At 32.4% G+C, this 22,495-nt stretch overlaps 1 protein-coding gene across 3 annotated transcripts in view; it reads left to right on the top strand.

The window, feature by feature from the left end:
- Positions 1-3,380: 3,380 nt before the first annotated feature.
- Positions 3,381-22,495, top strand: part of LOC119073513 (poly(rC)-binding protein 3) — a 92,614-nt gene continuing 73,499 nt past the window's right edge. For 2 of the 3 annotated variants that reach the window (XM_037179034.1, XM_037179035.1), the window contains exons 1-2: positions 3,381-3,926; positions 21,590-21,632. The gene's annotated coding sequence lies outside the window, so the exon portion shown is untranslated. The remainder of the gene's footprint in view (positions 3,927-21,589; positions 21,633-22,495) is intronic. The other variant, XM_037179040.1, reaches the window with a different exon arrangement.

The raw sequence follows: 22,495 nt of genomic DNA on the forward strand, positions 1-22,495 counted from the left end.
GATGATCTAACAAAAGCTTAAAAGTTTTCGAGCTAAATTTCACCCAGGGGATAGATTGCTTTTGTTTTAATTATTCTTACACAATGCGTATCAAATGAAATATTTAATGTGTGATAAAACAAGTTCCATTATATGGGTAAGTGAATAGTGAAAGGTGTATGAGTAGTTTTTGGCCTTTTTGGCCTAGACCCTACAATGTACACAGCCATGGACATTCTACCTATTAACACATTCAAAATAATTGCGTCTTGTCAGCTTTCGGCACCCTGGGTTTTACTTAAAAAGTCGTGGAATGCCTCAAAATAAATTTCTAAAAATCTAGAATTCAGTTTTGGATTTTTAGAAATTTATTTGGAGGAATTCCACGACTATTTAAGTAAAACCCAGGGTGCTGAAAGTTGACAAGCCGCAATTAATTTCAATGTGTTAAAGTTTGCTCAGTCTGTGATGTAATTTTTATGTTTTTTCCGTTTTTTCTCACTTCTGCTATTGCATTAGAGTATCACTCAAATTTGTATCACTTTATTGATGGGAATGGTTATGTCGTTTTTAATTTACTCTCATCAGGTAATTTTTTTTTGAAATATTGTGAACAAGCCCACTGGTCATAAATTGTAAATTACTTCCTAAGGCATTGTGCAAAAGTCAGGTGTATGATGATTTTAAAAAAAAAATGCAAACACACCAAATACTCGAAAATAAATGGAAAAAAATTGAACCAATTTTTAATATTTTTATACCGCGAAATCCACAATCTATAAATAGTAGCAAATTCATTTTGGTATTTTTATTTTCTTGCAAATTTGTTTTTTTTAATTGGGTATGGCTTTTTTGATGCAGCCACCCTAGCTACCGCCCATATGTTTATTTTAAAATTCCTACCTGAATATTAGGATGGAACAAGGTATTCAAAAAAGGAGAAAAAAATGATTGCTCGTGTGGTAGGTAGAAATTGTTGAAAGATCGTTGCTAAAACGAATATTGTGTTAGGTACGTTCTTGCCAGTAGTTCACCTCAGTTTGAAGTATACAATTTCGATTAACGGAAAACATATCCATAATTTTAATTGCAAATTAAGATTAACGTTTCCGATCCCTTTTAACAAGTTCTTGTGTACTACAAATAAAACACATAATTTAACAGAGAATTAGAGAGTAAAAGTGAAGTAACACCAAGATTATAAATTGTTGGCAACTCAATAAGTTTTCAAACATTTTTAGTCTACTTTTCACCAACTGTGCACAATTTAATAATAAAAAAAAGTTTCAGATTGGTCCCCTCTAAGAACATTTCGAGCACATTAAATGGTATTGTGCGACGGGTCAAAATGAGATGAGTGAGAGGGTTGTTGTTGATGGATATTTTGTTTTTAAATATTTAAACGTGAACTTTGTGTTGTATCTACGTCCATAACGGATTATAGAGTAAAGTATGTATGAAAATATGTCTGACCCTAAATATGAACGTGCTCTACTAAAAAAATCCATTTTCATAATGTTGAACTAGGTGTATACTGTGTAAATATCGTTGATTGATGCATGGTATTATATATGTAGTCGCTGTATATGTAGAGATGCACAAATGCACTGGAAGAAATGCAAAAAAAAAATCAACAAAATAATCCTTTTATTCAGTTTGATTCAAACTAAATTAATCAAAAACGAGTGAAAGCAAAACATTTTTACACAAAAAAATTGTTTGCTTTTCCAAATATACTTTTTTTTTGCAAATTTACTCATTATTTCTATACAATTTCGCCTAACCACTTTTCACAAAATTTGATTAATAGTACATTACTATGCAAGGGAAGTGAAGTGATATCTCGTATCCAGATGAGTAAAAGTAACCGAGGGCTTTAGCCCGAGGTACATTTACTCATCGTGATACGAGATATCACTTTATTTTCCGTGTGTAGTACGGCGTTTTACTATGCGAGTGATGTAAAGGCTATTGCCTATACATGTAATAGCCTTATTACATGCACCAGTATAGTAAAATTGTTTTACTTGACTAGTGAGGTAATGTGGCTATTCCCTCACTAGTCAAAACCTTTTCCCTCGCTCGTAAAGTAAAACGTTATACTTTACACGTGAAGCCCTCGGATACTTTTACTCATCTTGATACGAGATATCAAATTACTTCACTGGTATAATAATGTACTATTACGTGCTACGTGCTGCGAAAACTGTTTATTTTTTCACATGCAAAACCTATTAACCATTATGTGTTTATTGTGTTTATTAACCTCGGTTCGACTCGAGTTAAAATATTTACATAAAACTGGACTTTTTAACTTTGTTATTACTGGCTATGCAAGTAACTATTGCATACTACTTTCAACGAAAAGTGTACTCATCACGTAGCATCTATTACATTACTTGGGATCAAAGTGTAATGTTAAGTGTTAAACTGAGCTCGGACACGCCTCGGATTTAGCTTTTTACCCCATGTTTTGAAAATATCACGAAATTATACTACGCGTCGAAAATCGTACAGTCAAATAAACGGAGAACCAATTGAATGAAAATGGAGGCGAATGGAGTGTTCACAGGACGTCATTCACAAGCGTCAGAATCTTACAACATTTGACGCGATCATGTTTGCCAACAGATCATGTTTGCTTGACAGTGTAAAAAGACAGAGAAATACGCGGTTGTACTAAGCTTTTGCCTGACTTTGTTTGATTAATTTTCTGAGTAGCCATACTATCTGGGGACATGTTCTCAAAATTTTTTGCACAAATTATTGCTTCATCGATGAAAATAGAAAGCAACAACAGGAAATCAAAGCTACATATTCAGAGCGATCAATAATTCCTAAATATTTAATATCTAAAATTTGACTTTGAAATAGGAATGCTACATCTCATCAAGTTCGTGAGTCGGTGTAACCAAACCATTTTTCTACCGAAATAATAATTCACTTACTTACTTAATATACACAGCTACAGCATATAATACTACCTAATTCACCTGAGTCTACCATCGGCTGTAAGCAAATGCAACATAATTATATAGCATGGAAGTACAGTACATGGATGGATGGATGCATATAATATTTTACCCTACAGATTGTTTATACCGTTATTATGAAAATCATAACAAAAATATATCCTCTCAAAACAAACTTTGTAGTCGTCTCTTCCTTTTACCTCCGCACAGCCAAACTATTGTATAAAACCAAAAATAATCCATCTTTTGCGACGACGCAATGCATTGTTTCGCAATGCTTTTCAAACCATCCGACTGTAGACTCCGCTTCGGCTTTTCATATGTTTTTCCATTTATTATATGCATATTGATGCGATACAAAGCTGTCTGTGTATGTTAGATGGTAGACTCTGGTAATAACCAAATATCAAAAACGGAAACTGTTTAGTCTTCTGCGAGTCACAGAGTAATACGGGCGTGCTTAGCGCTGGGTTTTTAAAATTTTCTTGTTCCGCCATAATCCAAAGTATCCCTATCCGTGTATTTCAAACATTTAAAATACCCGCATTTTCAAGAAAAAAAAATTAATTAAATTTTTTCTTGATATAATCGTCTTACCGATTTACGTAAACGGTTTATTACATATCCTTCCATCATAAAACTTGCATGAAATCAAATTAAAAATAAAGTGAAAAAACAATTAAGGTACCACGACTCGTATTCCTTCAGTACTTACCGAAGAGCTTTGGGGATATAGAAAAAAGTGTGACTAATAATTTATATGAGTGTTTCCTGGAGACAAAACTTGTACGTCGCTTGATAAATAAACGAAACGGAGTTGAAAAGGATTTTTATATCTAAAAATATTGTGTGTATAACTTCCGGCGCGATAAATAGCGGATTAAAAAATATAATTGGAATTTCATTGTCAGCGGATTTTAATATTTTGATACTCCTTTTTTTGCAATATTCGCAACCAAAGTAAAAGGAAATTGTGTAAGTATTTTCATATTTTTTATGTACTTTTCTTTTCTAACGGAAATTTTTGATTTTTGATAACAGAAATTTGGAAATTATTATATTAACGTAATTGAATTTAACGATTTGTTGGAAGGATAAACGAACAGATTAATGAGACTTAAAGCAAAATGTTTTCTGAATCCGACCACAAATTGGATATAAACCCCTGGGTTTAACCAATTAAATCATCTGACAGTCCGTTAATAGTTATATGTTCTTTGAGTCGGTAAAATTGTTAATCTTTGGTCAGGTCAATGGGAAACGGCACATTAAAAGTATTTATTTTCCACATCAAGAAGAAGATGAACGAATCGCTTGGAAAAATGTAACCTACAAATTATCATAAAATATAACCGAAGCCTAATCTGACCAGAAAGAAAGTTATTTTTGTAATTTGATTTTGTACAACTCTTACAACATTCATGCTCGCTATTATTTTCCAAAGTTTGGTAAGCGGATTACTTTGCATATTTCGTATGGGAAGGGACACATAAATATATGTATTTCTTTGACCCGAGAAATGCCTTGGTTTTTGAAAACAATTTTTCTTTATCAGGATTCATGTTCTCATGTATATGGGTTTCATAAACTTTTCTGATTTAAAAGGAACTCAATGTGGTAAAAAGTTACCAGAAAAATTGATTACGAAAGTTTTAAGCTGAGTTTATGCAGCTTACCATATAGTACCACTATATTAGTCAAAAGGTTGCGCCTAATTCGCCATGTTTTTTATACTTACTAGTCATTGTCGTACTAACTGACTAATTTGACTAAATTATATTTTTACTCCGAGTTTGGCCTCAGACCCAGTTAAAGGATATTACGGGTCTATGGAAGAATTGGTTCTGAAAATCGATTGTAAGGTCTTATTCTAAAATCCTAAACTTGATCACACCCAAAGTAAATTTACCAAACTTCACTTCGTATCTGCTCGGTTATAAGTTATTTTAAACATGAAAAATAGACATCCTCCACGAAAAAAAATTAAATTTAAACTTTCCGTGTTGCAATATAAATTTAAAAAAAATCATCTCTTGGTCAGATTTGCTATTCCCTAGCGAAATTAGTAGCCCCATTTAATTATCTCGGTTCTGTTTTACTTGCTTAGTCCCAGGTCTTCCTCTTCCGAAACGACTATGTTAAATGATTTCACTAAAATACTGAAAGTATTCAATATTAAGTTGAGCTCCATACCAATTTATTTGAGAATTTACTGTAACAGAACCTCGGTAGAAATACAATATCCTTCTAACAAATAATATTACGAGTTAACAAAGAAAGGAAACATACGAATAAAAATACCTTTTAGACTACATGTTGTTACGTTGGGTGAGGTAGTATGTTTGTATACATGATTTTCAATGTTCTCTAATTGTAATTCTATATTTATTCTATAAACATTTTCCTCGCATAAGGACTCAAATTTGATATTCTATTCTCTGTTCTATTATGTAATATACGAGTGAAATCTGCTTTCGCATTTATTAGCTATCTAAATAATTTGAATTGTTTATAATGGTTAACAATGAATTCAATTAAATTCTCTGCTGGAATCACCGGAATGTTTTTAATGGATGAACGAAATTCCATTTTTTTTATAGGGCCCTCCGTTGCAAATATTTAATTGAGCAACAATTTATTTAATAAAAATCATTGTTAGCATTTACTGGGAGTTAAATAATAAAATACAACTCCAAGCTTTTAATAAAATACAACAAAAACAATTACTTTCTCGAATAAAAAGCTAGCTTTTTGTTTACTTAACAATGATGTTCGATTTTTTCAAGAATTAATAATTGTTTTGACGAAACGATCGATTTATATCCGCAACATTACAAAGCAAACTGAGCGAAAAATGAGAAGCTTCCACATCCACATCAACATATTCTAATGAAGCGTGGCTCTTTTTTACATTTTAAATTAAGTCAGGTTGTTTGTATTAACATTAGAAAGCAAACTTGGGTTTATTGGAAAGAACGAACTGAGACAAAAAACGTTATGTTCCTACATATCCATCAGACCGCTACAATTTTTATTAAAATTAAAATTTTGGAGCGTTTTTATAGCTTATTACAGGTCTATAAATTGGTGGACCAGTGACTAACGATGTTGTGGTGTTAGTCTCCAGGACACAAGGTATAGGGAATAACTTATAATGCTACGAAGATACTTTTACGAAAAAAAATCTGTGCGGCTAGAAGTTGATTTAAATGCATAAATGCCATGGTCGCGAACTTAACTATAAGGAATATATTTGAATTTTTTGCGCTTTAGAATTTGAGTTTTAGCTGAACGAGTGAGTGAACAAATGAACCGAAATAGTATAATACAAAAAAATGCGTTTTTAACCCAGGTCCAAGGATGACGTGGAGAAATGCACAACTGGAAACGAAAAGTGACGTAACTAATCTCTATCTGAGAAAGAATGTGATGTTTTTGGTCGGCCTGAATGAAAAATATATTTCTACGCTTCTTTATATTAAAAAGGGGAGCGACTAAGCGCTGTGTTACACTTTCCGATTTTAATTTTTTTTTTGAGCGCTTTTACAGACCTTGATGAGGGTGGGGCTCGTTAGAAAGCCTGTTTTACCTTTTCAATAGTATATAACGACCAGCTATGTGAACCAGATAGCATCATTTCTTTTTGAAAATTATTTGTAGTTCTTTTATATATAATATTTACATACCGACATTCTTAGGTATATCCAGATGTATTTAAAAAGTATGCAACGAAAACAATGCATACTGATGCTCCCGCATCTAAGTTTGTCTTATATATACACTGAAATAGTTCGTTTTTTTGTTAAAGATTTTCCCACAGAAAAACCACTTCACAAAATTTTATTGCAGAAAAAAATGGGAAAAACCTTAGAACATTTCAAAGAGATATGAATCCATGCTATTATGCAATTTAAATTAGGGAAATTATGCTCGAGTGATTATTTTTTCTGGAATGACCTTTGGAATTCTTGTAAATATTTTAAAGCACTCTACCGTTATTTGCGGCAAACTGGTACCAGTTTAATGAAAATATCGGCAAATGAAGTCATTTTTAACGCTCAACCAAAAGTTAATAACCATATATTTATTCACCTCGTACTGCAAAATTTATGGATTAAATTTACATACACATACCATAAGCATCTACGGAAACTGGAGGCTAAAAAAATGCTCTTAATCCTCTGTCAAAATTTCTTAATTTTATATTATCCCAAACCGTATATATACATCTGCGGGATGACCATTCCAGACTAATAATTTTGTCGACTTGTCGACCTAAACCCAAAAACACAAGCACTCGTTCCATCAATGTCTGAATGTATTTTCGTTTGATAAATTACGAAGGGGACGTTCATAAATGACTCACACTTTTCAGTTTTACCAGGGATCGTTTCCAGAACTGAAAAACGATGGTAGAAAGGTAAAGTAAAAACGTGAAAGTGGTCTCACCAATGTAGGAAAACAGTCATTTCTGAGCGGTTCCAAACTAAGGTTCATCGACACAGAAAGCAAACACTAAACACACATCATAAGAATTAAAATCCGTGTTGTTTTCAATTTCAGCTCAACTTAATAAAAAAAAACTTTACTCGAATTAAAACGGAAAATTAAACAAAATAAACTTCGCGAATTAAGATTTCATTTGTTTGTGTATGTTTGAATTATGATAAAACTCCCCTTTGTTCAAAAACGGAACATATTGTAGTAGTTGTTGACTGTTTCAAAATAGCTCAAATCATATAAGAACAACAATCTACATATTATATTAATGTACACACATATTAATCTGACACAACTAAAGGGAAATTGTATCAAAAACCCCTCAAACAGTATCCTACATAAAGTTTGTAAGTAAATGAAAACTTTTATTATTGTGTGAACTCAATCTATTGTCATGGGTATATCAACTTTACTACCCTTGTTGTGGAATTACCAACATAAGCAGATCATAATGTAACAATGGATGTTAACTTTCCGTTTTTCTCTACATACAAACAACATTTTTGAATGAAAAACACACAGAAAGTTGAAAAAGGCTAAAATAAAAAATCTCAAATTAACTGCGCAAATTGCTTTTCATTGTTGCGGTGCTGTACCCACAACGTATACAACTGAAACGCTTCTTTATTTCCGAACTTGTATTTCCCTTTTGATTTTGTATTTTATCATTAATTTTGAATATATTCTAGAAAATTAAATCGGTTTCTAATTCAATCAGATTGGTCCGAGTGCTTACTGGTTCTACTGTTGGTAAATTCATTTTTATAGTGATTCCGTCTTTTTGAGTGGAACGAACGCTTGGATTCTTTGTCATTAACCAGAGTGGAAGATGAAACGGATCTATTAGTTGATGATGCTGCTTGCATTTCGTCGACAGCCACTGCATCCAATTTTGAATGGCCTGAGTCGTCCGACAATTCTTTGACTTCGGCCACAGTACTAAATTTTACCAACTTCCTTCTTCGTTCCTCTTCGGTACTGGTCTTTGAGCGCAGAGTTGAGCCATGCACTTTAGATGCACACCGATGATCGTGATCAATTTTTGAATTTTTTCCTGACATTTTTTTAAATTTTTTTTATTTGTTGACTTGAAAGATGGTTTTTTTGTTGGCTTAGCCTGTTAAGTCTGTTTTGAATCGCAGAAAAACGAAAAGTGCTAAGTTTTAGAGTCGAGTTCTCTAACGTATTGATATCCACATTTTCCATTGACTCTCTCAATCAAATTTTTGCTACCAAACTGCCGGTCGAATTGATTTATCAGACTTTTCTTTCGTCATTAACCATATGAACTCGGTAAATAAAACAAACGAAGTTTTATAAAATTTCAAAGTCCCAAATCAAACGCTTAGTGAATTTGATTTTTTTTAAAGAAAACATTATATGGGAGCGAATGAAATTCGATTTATAATTAGAAAGCAAACAACATTCTATGAGCAAAATTCTTTATGTAAATTTCTACACAGCAACATGTAAATGAGCATATATTTTAATCCGACGTACGTTTATACCCATCGAGCGTAATATAATTACAAATGACGATTTTAAGTTGATTTTAATTAAATTTATTGCAGAACACAAATTTAGTTACTGTGCACACACAAAATACCATTTTGTCATTAGAAATCAAATAAAAATAAATCCTCTGCTGATGGTAATGTGCAAGCGATGTAGTTTATTTATTCACCAACCGTGATTACTCTATTTCTATTTTGCTTTATAAAAATAGTCAAAGATTTTCCTATAAAAACGTCTGTACACTCATATAATATATAAAGTTTGTGCACCTTGTATACTTGTAAAGTGCATTTATAAACCAAAAATAAAAGGAAAAAAAATGTTTCAGCCTTTAGCAAATAACTCACCAAAAATAACGTTTTATTCGCAAAATAAAGTAGCAGCATAAAAATGAGAAGAAAATTAATGATTTTTTTTCTTCTTTGACTTGAATTCATGCGAATGTATATTTGTCTGCTTGAAGAGACGAAAATAAAAATTTTCTGACATTAGAAAAATTAAAACATTCTTTTTTGTGGTTCGTTAAAAATTGGGATTGGGTCAACTGTGCAGAAAGGTAACGTTTTGCCTTTATGCACAGACACACTGTGTATAATTTCTGTACTTTTGATACACCTGACTGAACCGAAAATATTGTACGTAACAGCAATAGAATTTTTTTAGCATAAGTAAAATGGAGAAACATTCCAAATTATGATTTTAATTAGATACACAGAATCTCGTTGACGGTAAAAGCAAAATTGTTGAGCTCATGTGCTTGAAATTCATTAGCAGAATGAAAAATTTGTGAAATGTAGACCCAGACAGAACGCTATTTTGGTTTTTTGACGTTAGATATTAGTGTTGAGAATGTCACAATGCAATTGAATTTTCTGTCAGTCTTTCTTTTGATTCATCTAGTATCGACCACCGATTCTTAAATAGAATCGAATTGAATAAAATAAATGTCATATTCAAAGGACGGTTGATCAATTACTTAGAAGGTTAAATTTCGAAACTTGTGACCTTTTTATCACGTTTTCTTCGTCCATGGTAGTTCCATGATGGAACGTAAACACTTCTTATGAACAGCCACAAATCTGTTATTTTTACTTCAGGTGAAAAATTAGATATCTTTTGCTTAACCAAGATGCCGTCAAAATTCTTTGAGATTTTATTTTTCCAAAGAAATGCTAAGCTGCAAGAACTGTACTGCATTTCTCTGACTTTTTGACAGTTAACTTCATAAACTTGAGAAAAAGAATTAAAACTTTTTTTCTTTCACAATTGTTACCCAACAGATGCAGAGTCACAGACCAATTCAAAAAACCAAATTCTTTGCTGTCCATATACTAAGAACGTATATGCTTTCGTTTAATTTTCCTAGTTTATCGCTTAGTTTTTCCCAAACGTGCAGTCGAATATATAACAAAAGTGAAAGTAAGGAACACAACGAACAACAGAGAGCATGTAGGATAATTTATATTCCTAACGCGTTTGAAAATACTTTTCCTCATAGACTTACTCCAGACAAAATGATTATACGTTCGTATATTTATATTTGATATTCGTTGCATTTTCTATGCAGGAATATCCATGCCATGACCTTGGCTTCTATATAAACTTTTCTTTCATTTTTTTCTCAGTTTGAAAAGTACAGAGCTACGTTTTATCACTGGGTCGGTCTTAACGCTCGTACGCTCGCAGGAGTACATGACACACATTGCATGGGATTTTACTTGTTTCACAATATGTTGACTATAATGCCGACGAAAGTAAGTCATGAACTCTAATTGATTTCACATGGCAACACAAAATGTACGTTCAGAACATGATGAAGTAATAGATCTTAGCTGCAGGGCAGCAGCAAGAAAATATTGAACTCTGGATACCCAGAGTACAAATCATTCATTTAAGCCTAAAAATATATTTCCAGAAATAAAAATTAAGAATCTTATCAAGGAAAAACACCGTCTCAACTGTTATAAACTCATCGAAAAAATGCAAAGCCAATATTTTTATAATAATTGAGCCGGTGGTTTTCATTGATAACTTTCTTAAATTCCAAAAGCCTGTCCACTTTTAATTTCAGCAAATGTCTTTTTAAGCATAAATATATCATTGTAGAAATGTGTTGGTACCCAGAGGTAAATATATTCAATAATCCTTGATTTACATAAATGTTATAAATAAATGCATATGAGAGAAGAAAAAACGCTACGGAGCTGACTAAGCGATAGTTTTAGCACAAGAAGTAACAGATAGTTTAATGACATGGCGAAAGCTGATATCATTTCATCTAAAAAATCTCGCATTTCTCTATTATCGGCTTTGAGAATGAAAAAATACCTACTTTGTAGCTCAACATTTAATCATCTTTTGACGTAGAATTCATTTTATTTTTTCTCAGTGTAAGACTATAAACAACTCGGATTATATACTTCTGTGTGCTACCTTTAATGTTTTTCATGTCAACGTTCGTCGGCATTTGTAAAACAATTTTTTGCTCCTTTTTTGATTATATAACAGTTTTATAAAATGAAGAAAAAAAATGTTTCGCAATATGTACCCCATCAGCTTTCTTTTGAGATGAAAGTTTTATCAAAATTGAAAATTAAACACAATGTATTCATCGAATATACCAAAATGTCAGAATGTAACCTTCATCTTACCCTAATCAAATATATTATTTTTCCTATGATGAATGTGGGACATGTTTGGAGTTTATAAATGTTCATCATGTGGCAAGTTACACACACAGCTATGACATGACAGGACATACAGTACAATGAAGAAAAAACAATGGAAATTACAAATTTCACCTAAGTGGATGAATTTTGGGAATACGACCCCACAAAAAGTAATTAACTGAAACATTAAAAAAACTGGAAACAAAGTTAAAATAATGAATTAAAATATACCTTGACCTGCGGGAAAATTGTAAAAAAAAGGCCACCATGGTGAAGGATCGCTTCGGTGATTGTGGATTTTTGACTTTCATATGATATCATTATGTCATCACATTTTACTTATTTAGTATTTTTTTAAACTGACATTTTGATAAAGTGAAAAGATCTTCCGGAAGATCTTCGTGATTCTGCAATCATTCCGACTCTCTTCCGTAGTTTTCTATAACTTTTCGATTCAATTCAAAAATTGAAATCGATATAAAATCAGATCGCACTGTGCACATCAGCAAATTAATGTCTTTAGCATTCACGATCAATCAATGTTAACATTGACATGCGCATGAGTTTAGTTGAAAAGACATAGCACGATTTGTGGTCACTAGAAGTAATTTTTTATTTTACTCACATTACCAAATAAACAATTTTGTTATTAATTCAAAAAACAATCACTTCCATCCACCACCTCAAGCCATCTGATGTTCGGAATTATATAAAAAAAAGTTTTTCTTTTTATCCGTTCATGTTCACTTTATACATGAACTTATATGTCATCGCTGACAGCCCTAAGTAAATATTTTGAACAAATAAAATTTGAGACACATTTGAAACATGAAAAGTGTATATACGTATAAAGCAAACTTATAAAAAAAAATCAAATACAATATTGTCTATCGCTTCCGATGTAGACAAAACGCAAACACATAAGAGTGTGCTGTATTTCAGATTTCACAGTAAATGTTGTTTGCAGAGTGTATCCATTGATGTGCTTTGTAAAAAAACATTGTATATAAAAGAACGCGTAATTGAATTTCTAGTTACATGTAAACGCAAAAAAATATACAAATCAATAATTCTAACATAAAATCTGACACACATAAAATGTTAAGCGAATATGAACCACTTTATTTCACGGTTGGAGTGAAAATTTCAATGTACCTTTCTTCCCAGTGTTCTACGAATCTCCATGTCTTTCTTTCATCTTTCGTTGACGGAAATTTAACAAAAGATATTGCTATGAAACTGACAAAAACTTGATATGCAAAATGTTATGATGTGCCTACCATTCTAGTAGAATATCGTGAGGTTTTACTTTGATAATCGTCCTATCCGCATAACCTTGCGAAATCATAAATTTTTCTTTTCTTTTTTATCATTTTGTGCTTTCACTGAGATAGTTTTCTGAATTTCTATTTCACGTTAGGTCTTTTAGCTAGTGCTTTTGTATACACATGTTGTCCTATAGACACCCTGTCACAACAATAATAAAATGTAATCAGTTGTTACAAAGTGACTGACACACAATAGAAATCACTACAAATCAAACGAATATGATGATAAAAACCGTGCAAAACCTATTTTATTTACATCGTATTTATGCTATGAAGAATACATTTTGTGATTCGGGTAAAACATCTACTTTCACTGTCAAGTGAGCCGAACAGTTCAAAGGGAAATGAAGACGATAACATTTTCATTTCCTTTGAAATTGTAAAAATAGGGAAAAAATATTTATAAATTGAAATACTCAACTCGTGACAGCGGATTTTATTTATTTTTCTCGTTTTTGTTATTTTTTTCCTACTAAAAAAACTTTAAGCCGGTATAATGTTACGCCCGGCTTAAGACACGCTACCTTGGAAATGTAAAAAATCCTAAAATTGGACAAAGGCAAAAAAATTGTTTTCGCAACAAGTGACGAAAAGTAGGACTTTCCGTTGCCTTTATTGCGAGAAACGTTGTGTACAGCTCGATGATAAATGCTTTTTTAGGCACACGATGTTTATTGGCTTTATAATCTTCACATGTAATGCATAAAAAAGCACTTATCACTCGGTTTTATAAATAACTATTTCCAAAAGAAGCCTTGATATAAGTGAAACTGTAGCCTGACTTTGATGAATGGAGCTCGTATGCGCGTATTTAGCGATAGCGATCCCAATCAATGACATTACTATTATTACACTGTCAATTATGTCATTGATCCCAATTACCTGACAGCAAAGGTGACTTTTTACTTGGTTCTCGCGCTATCGCTTTCGCTTTCATATATGGGTAATTGTTTCAAAACTGTACTCAAGCACAGCACTGATTAATGGAGCTCTGTTGTTCTAAGAATTAAGAATTCTGTATTCTGTCGAGGCCAAAAATCAAATCGCTCTGGTGGTGAGATCGCTAGAATACTTGAGTGATAATCGAGTGGTCCGAGTTCGACAACACCTTGAGACACATAGGCATAATTTTTATTTTCAAATTTCAATTCAGTTTCGAGTCATTTTCACCTAAACAAACGTTGTATAGATATGCTTATCCTCAACTCAAATGCAACCTAATCGTTAACACACTTTTTGACTTAGAAGTTTCTCCAATCTTTAGTGAATTCGCATTATTTGAAGAAAGCGAATAGCGCGTAAAATAGCTATAGTGTCGAATTTTAAATAGAGATAGCGCGATATTTTATTTTCAACAGCGCGGCAGTCTTGCTGTACTCATACACACACCATTGATTAAGGGAACTCTATTGTCAATAAGGTAAAATGAAAAATCGACTGCCCGATTCTGTCACGGTGTGGCATGTACCATTTTTTGCATTTATTTGAACATAAAAAAATCCACACTATGTTACAGAATCCTTTAAAAAAAACACTCACATTGTATCCTGCCTCAGTCATATTTTTACCCAAACGTACATTAGCATTTGCTCTCTCAACGTATCAAATTAAAATTAAATTTCACATAATTCTTTTATAGTCGAAAATTGCCGAAAAATAAATACTTAACCATTTGCATAATTAATTTCGGATCAATTTCAATATTTTCGGACCCTTGTCAATCACAATTGTTTCGAAGCATAAATTATTTACCTATTTAGTGTAACGTATACTGCTGTTGTCTGCTGTGAAATTATACAATCGTAGGAAGGTAGTTATTTTAATTTGTGAAAGCAAACGTATCTGTTCGGATAAATCTCATCGTCTCAAAAAAAATTCTGGTAAGCATTCGAGCTATTTTTTGATTAGTAGTTGAGATACTACGAAATCGCGCATAAATTAAATTTTATTTTTTTTGCTAGTAACGAATCAAATGTTATTTCTATCAAGTCTTATTCAAGCTTGGTATAAAGATATGTTTTTTAAATTTCTCAGATCCGATGTGTACGATTACGATATACCTTATTTTCCAAGAGATTTCCAGCACATTGAGATGTTGTTTTTTTTTTGTAGAATGCGAAATGCTTTCAAAAATGTATAGAATAAATATTTAATATTTTCAGGATAGCTTCAAAGGATGTGTATACTGTTCTTGATGATGGACTTTACTTTTATTATGGAAATTACTTTGGCATATTTTGTAGAAAAATTTAGTTGAAAAATTATGTTCTCCTCACAATATATAGTGTATTTTTGCGGCCGAAACTTTTATACGGTCGAATCAAAGAAATAGAATGCTATGCATTGAAGTTGCTTTCTCATTTGCCTCAGTTTAAGAGTCAATTTGCCAAAACTTCGACCAAGTTGTATGAAACATGGAAACAAGCCATCGGCGATTTTTGAAGGGTATACAGTAATTGAATCAGGGGACCCTCCTGAGTCATTTGCAACAAAAAAAAATCCTCGAAGTAATTATGTTTTCACGCCAGAAATAATGAAAAATTGTACTGAGTGAGGGTGACCAAAATAGTTTTTGTTGCATATCACCAACAATGTGTAACGCATTGATGTGAAATTATGGTGGTTGGCAGAGGTGTTGAGGACGCATATGTTGACCTTTAAAAAATATCGAAAAATTTTCGTGTATGTGGTGCAGTAGCTATTTTAGGGGAAAAAAATTCCAACTTTTGGAGAGTGTTTAAAAAAAATTACAATGATAGACTTGGAAGATATGGGTATCGTTGCGTTGGTAGTGGCATCTACTATCCATGACACCATGAACCTACCGCGGCACGACTTTCGTTGAGCTTCAATTTTGATTGAAGTGGACTAACTCAAAAATTCTGTAGAATTCTAATTTTTTTCGCCTCTATTTTAATTTTTCTGACGTATGAGACAATTTTAAGTCAGGGCTGAAGTTACTGCAACCTTACGCTCAGGCCCGGACTGGCCATATGGTGAATTCGGGGAATTCCCGATGGGCCTTTTGGATTTTTGTATGAGAATTTTTAATTTGTGGGCCTTTTTAAATTGAGTTGCATGGAGTCCCCGATGGACTTTTTCGAGCCAGTCCGGTACTGCTTACGCTTCGGGAAATTTTGCTCAGGATTTAAAAAAATTGAAAAAAAATCCAACTAATTCAATTGTGTCATACGTTCCTCGGGTATCTCCAGACTTTCCCTAGTGGGCAGTGCGGCATTGTATCAAGTGTTTACTAGCATATTATAATCATTTTTTGTACGTCGGCCACTTACCGGAAGGATTTGTAAAATTTTCACAAGTTCTCGAATACGAAAAATGTGACATATTTCCAAATCCTTCCGGTAAGTGGCCTTCTTCTTCGTTACTTCTGCATACCATTATTAGCGCCCAACCAACCAACAAATATGGAAGTTTTTACAAGTTATTTTTAATCGGCGGAAACAAACAACAAACTATTTTTGTTGAGGTGGTGAAAGAATCAAGTAGCCTTTGGGATTTATATGTAGATTACAGTCAAAATGTAAGATGTGAGTTTGACACAGAGAGCTGAGAGTTTGGTTGCTAGAAAGAGTATTGGCGTAAAACATAATTCTAAGCAAAATGTTGTGCCTCTAAAACGCACCGTTAGTTTTATAAACTTAATTGAAAAACTTGAATTTGCCCGAAAAGGTCAAACATTTTACGGAGACCAAATGTTTTATCAACAAACCTCTAGGCTGTTACGAGTGGTTTTTGCAGCAATACAAAATAATTGCAAGGTATTTACATGCCAGAGTAATTTAATTTATTGCAGCGATCAAAAACTTCATTATTCTGATTACACCTGTTTTTATATTTCGATTTTGCTGGCTGTACTCCCTTTATTTTGGGATTTTATGAACCAATCGGTGTCGTTTAGAGGCATATCGTGGAACAATTTTTTGCTTAGAATAATGCTTTACGTCAACATAAAATAGTTCTGGAAAACTTCTAAAGCCCATTCATATACTTCAATTGTTTAAGAATTAACTGAAAAATATTTGAGACATCAAAAAATGTGATTTGAAACTGTTTCCGTCGTGCGAAAAATTGGCCGTTGAAAATTTCGCTTAGTTTCGCTCTCCTCTAGGCAGAATAAATTCTAGCCAAACAATATTTAGTGCGTTGCCTCCCAGCTATTTAGTCTTTCACAAAATTTTACTGTCTGCATTTCTTCCATGATCGAAAAAAAAACTAAAATAAACTTGAAAGCTTGTAAATAACTCGACTATGGTATGGTACATCCCGTATGTCATAAAATGTATACCTATGCTACTGTTATTATTAATATATTGCTGCTTGACATGCCCACGCCAAAAGCAAACAAAATTTTGTAATATTTCGAAACTTCGTTACTGCACATAAAACAAAATTTGTCTCCCATGTATTTTGCTGCGAAATAAATGAAAAAAGCATTCGCAACAAAACCAATTAGTTTACCCTCCTGTATTTTTGCACCGCTGTTTTCACATATATGTTTTATTAGTTAGTGTAAATGTGCAAGGTAAATAATCTTTAACAGAAAAAAAAGAAATGTGTAATGAAAATAAAAAATCAATAAAATACAAGTTAATTTTACGGAAAGGTAAAGCTTATACTCGTAATCTCTTTGTAAAAATATAAAAAAAAAGTTTCAGTTTATGTACAACACCATTGTATGTTGGTACGTTTTCCCTTTTCAGCATTTACTCTAAATTTTATGATGTTTTCCAATAAAGAAAATGTTAATAAAATCTCGTCTTATATTCAGAGTTCACATTTTTTTTGTTCACTGTCGCAACTTTTAACTAACTTCCCTTTTTTTATGAGTACCTCACCTTCCTATCTTATTAACAGTTTTCGTTTAAGAGCAAATACATATTTATTACACTTTTTTCTTTCCTTTAAATTACTTTCTTTTTCACAAAAGGACCCTTTTTTATTGTTAAGAGTTTATTATGGATGGACGGAATGAAACTTTATTTTAAATCTGGATTCAGTTACAAATGTTTATTATGTTTTAAGCGCTCTTTAAATCAATCCTAAAATTGATTTCATTGAGCATTATCTTAAAATAAAGGTTGAAGGTTCACAGAATTATACGTACGCTCTGGTGGCGTACAATATTTTGTCTTTTGCCATAGCCTCAAAATTCAATCTGTTGAAGTTTGTAAATTTGTTCGAATAACCTTTCCAAAAGCGTGTGGCAATGAAATAAGTAAATGTTTCACTCCATTTTTCCAAAAGGATTTTCTAGGTCTGGAAAAACATCTTCGACTTCGTTTGTTACATACATGTTCACAAGAGGCCCACTTCAGGCTTAGATGTTAGAGTCACGATCAGGGACCTTACATATTTAAATGAACTTGCAAATGAGAATGAGAATGAGACTACTTAAAAAAATTAAATTGCTGATATAAAATACTTATTAACTCAACAGACCGATAGAATTACGTTGGTCTATAGAACTGAGTAACAATAATAAAATATTTTCAGGTAACAGTACAACAATGCAATAGTTTAATTTCCTTATAATTCGCAAAAAAGGACAAAAAAGATGATTTTTAGCGAATTACAGGGAAATGAAACTTGGTTAGTTCGTATTTTATCTATTTCCAATCAGAAAATTGTTCTACAAGATCTTATGAACCAAATAATATAGATGCGACGAGATAATTCGATTTTTTTGCCTGGACAGGTCTAGCAACATGTCTTTTAAAAATCAATAAACTGTATAAGGACTGCTTTACTATTCATGAGGTCCAAGTATCGCTGAGCAATGACACTTTTAAGCGCTTGCCTAAGCATAAGCGTAAAAATGGCATACTCTTTCTTATCACTCGATTGCACATTTTAACATAAGTTTTCATAACTTTGACACTCAGTTTTATAGTCCAGTAACTAGGCCACACCTTTTGGGTGCGTCAGGTCCCTTGACTGACTGATATTTTCACAATATATTTTTGAATTGTATCAAAAATATCATAGATTGATCTTGCTCAAAGCAGCTCTTGATCTTATTTTGTCATAAATTCTTAACTCCTTTTATTTTATTGAAAATCAGTTTTCAGAAAAAACAAAGGGAAGTTATTTCTACATTTTCTAACAAATGATGCTTCAGTATTACTGTCTGCTAAAAGACGCTGTAAAGAGGACGTATTTCTTGCCTACCTCTTGAATCAAAATTAAAGCTCAAACGCGTTGCAATTTTCTAGATCATAAGATTTTTCTAGCAAATAAATCTACAGAAAATTGCCCCCATTTGCTCATGAATAAGGTATACAACTCGCTTCGCTCTGGCCGCAAAGTTCACACTGGCCGATTTTTTTTCTAGACAGCAAGAAATCACACACAAAAGTCTTTTCGGAATGTAAATTCCAAAGGCTACTTGATGCTTTCACCACCAAGCCTTTCAGTCAGAAGAACTAATTTGTAAACCCTAAAAAAAGACGGTCGTAGATGAGTTAAATCGATCCATCCTAAAATACAAATTGTATTTAAAAAACCATTTGCATCTTTCTCATCAAAATAAAACCCAAGCAACGTTTAAATAACCATGATTGCTGAAAATGTCTAATACGAGTGGAGCTGTAGTCTTTTTCTGCCATTGAATTTGATAAACAATATTATTATTTCGTAGTCTCTTTTGAATTGAATAGCGAAAGTAATTTCTTTTGGGATTGAATAGAACTTCTCTACTTATTTATATCTTATAGAATATTCAACGTTGAAGAATAAAAGGTATTTTCAAACTATTGCGGAGACATCTTCACTTTGCGGATGTTTGTTGTCACACTTTTCTTCTGCTATTTTTTTTTTACTCACATTAGTCGTTTGTTGCTCGATTTGTTAAAAATGTACGACATTGTAGAAGAAACTATAAGCAACGGCAGAATATTTGAAAAGGTAGAAAATTGAATAAACCTAAGGGATTAAGAGAGTTGTTAAGAAAAGCTCGTTTTTTATGCATTCACTGGAAAATGGAGGCAGTCAATTTTACGTAGTTTTTTGTTCGACAAAAAGTTTGTTTTCCTTCTGCTTTTTTCATTGTGTGTCAATGTTATTAGACTCGACTCGGTAACTATTAGCGATGAGGATAAGTAAACTTTTGATTTTGGAGCTGAATGACACTGTCAATATTGCTGTGAGCATTTCGTAAATTAGATTTGGGTTGAATTTGGAGTAAGGAAGTGCTTTTTATCGTAGTACTTATATGCAGTAATGTGTGATGATAGGTACCTGAGTCTAACTTGTATTTATTTTGATGCTAGCATATCTAAAATAAACAACTCAAATAATGTTCAAGGTCTCCGAATCATCGAAACAAAGATATTTGTCGAGATTTAAAAGATTTCCATATTCATTTTCTGAGATCTTTCAGTGACTTTTAATGACTCATTTAAGGATTTCATCGATTTTTCGAAACGCCTAACAATTTCAGTAATTGATATTCGAACTTATCGTTTACTGTCTTTGGATCACAATAGGATTTACAAATTTACATCAACCTTTCATTTTCTAATAAAACATCATCAAGACTTTATCCATTCATATTATCCTTTTCATGCATTTCAAATACGGGATTTTGATGCCATGATCCATGAAGTCGTATACTCAAATTGAGACTCGGGTAATGGAAATCCTATTGAATTAAATGGGAATTATTATTAAACTTTGTGTATTGTACAAAGTTGTTCAAAACAATCATTTATCCCTAGTCGCATATATACATACATTTTCTGAATATTCTTACGTTTGAACGAAGGGAAAATGGTGTTTGTGTCTATACACAACGGTTAAATCATCAAAATGTATTTATGCAAATTATTTTGTTTTGTTTTAATACAAAAATTAGGTAAGTCTGTTATGGGTATCACGTGTAGAAGATGAGATTTTTCAAGTGTGCTGGATCGGATATACCCCAAAAGCTTATCAAGTTTTCCTTTACACACCTGAAATATGGTAAATTGATTGTTTTCGAGAGTATTCGGATATTCTTTTGTTTCTTTTTCGCTCTCATCATGCTATACGTAGGTGTGTATTTGGATGTTATGGAATATGTAAATCGGTTTTTATTTAATCACAAATTTTAGTCTTGAACGTAACTAAGGTTACACGAACTGCCTTTAACTTTTATCCCTTTCTGTATAAATTGAAGAGAATCACGATTCTTTCATGCAGCGTTTATGCTTTACAAAGCCGACTCCAGAGAGTAATCATTTAATATTTGTTTATGATCATTGTAACATGTGATTTTTGATTGACGTTGAGAGGGTCCTTTATGTCTTTTGGAATGGAAAAAGGTCTGAAATCTTAATTTTTTTTCTCTTATCTAACTTTCAATTTGTTACACTTCTTTTTTACAAAACAGCATTCACGACACACATAAAAATAAACAAAAATCGAAAGGGTACAGCTGCGACAAACTTTTCTACTATTTCGAAGTCATTTTTTTATACATAAAATGCAAAAAAATTCAAATCAACGCTGAAATAATATAAAGCAGAACGTTTCATTTTTCGATAATATCAGAAGTTCTTTTCGTCAGCCTTGAAAGCATAGTTTATCTAAATCAATGTGTTAAACGATGTGATTTTCTAAATTTCAGATTGCCGACTATTGAAGAAGGGTTCAGTCAGGAACAGAAATCGGTAAGTATTTTCCGCTTAAACATTTGACCACAATTTGTTGTGACCATTACCTTTACAATAGTAATGAATAGTTGTGTATTTGATAAGTGGGGTGTTACAGCCCGATCCGAAGAAGAACCTCGTAAGTACAATGCTTTACGTGATTAGGCAATGTAAATGAAAATGAAACATGCCGTAACACGTAAATTCATTTAGCAAAGTTTCTGAAATTTGCTAAAAACGAATATAATTACTGAACATACGGAAGAGTAAACTACACGGAAAATCCCAATATACGTGTGAGAGCTATAAGTGGACTTAGTACCCCCATTTTTTGGCATATAGCTGTGAAATGCATATTGCGAAGACTGTAGTTAAAATAGCTGTGTAATTTATATTATACAGTGAACGACATCTCAAATGTCTCACTGTCAAATTTTTCTGAGAATTTTATTGTGTCATTGCAAATTCACAATGACATTCTCTGAAAAAAAATGACAGTGAGACATTTGAGATGTCGTTCGCTGTAGCTGTGAGACGCATTTCAAATCTATCACGAGAAATAAATTTTTTTTCATAAACTTTCATGAATTTTGCGGTCACCCATCCAAGTACTAACCGCGCCGAATGATGCTTAACCTGAGAATCCGACCGTCACCTATGCTGCTGATGTGCTAACTTTGCTTGTGCTTCAACACGTTTTTATTTCGAAGCGTTGGTACGGCAATATAAATTCCACAGCTATATAATGTGGCACACAGCCTTATTCAAGTCTGTAGTTTTTATATTTTACTTTTGTGAGTTGTCACTACAAGGATTGTTTTAGGTTCTGAAAGAAAGTGAATTGTAACCACGCGAATCGCTAATTCGTTTTATTTTCTGTG

This window comes from Bradysia coprophila, unplaced genomic scaffold (genome assembly GCF_014529535.1).
Source record: "Bradysia coprophila strain Holo2 unplaced genomic scaffold, BU_Bcop_v1 contig_138, whole genome shotgun sequence".
Classification (NCBI taxonomy): domain Eukaryota; kingdom Metazoa; phylum Arthropoda; class Insecta; order Diptera; family Sciaridae; genus Bradysia; species Bradysia coprophila.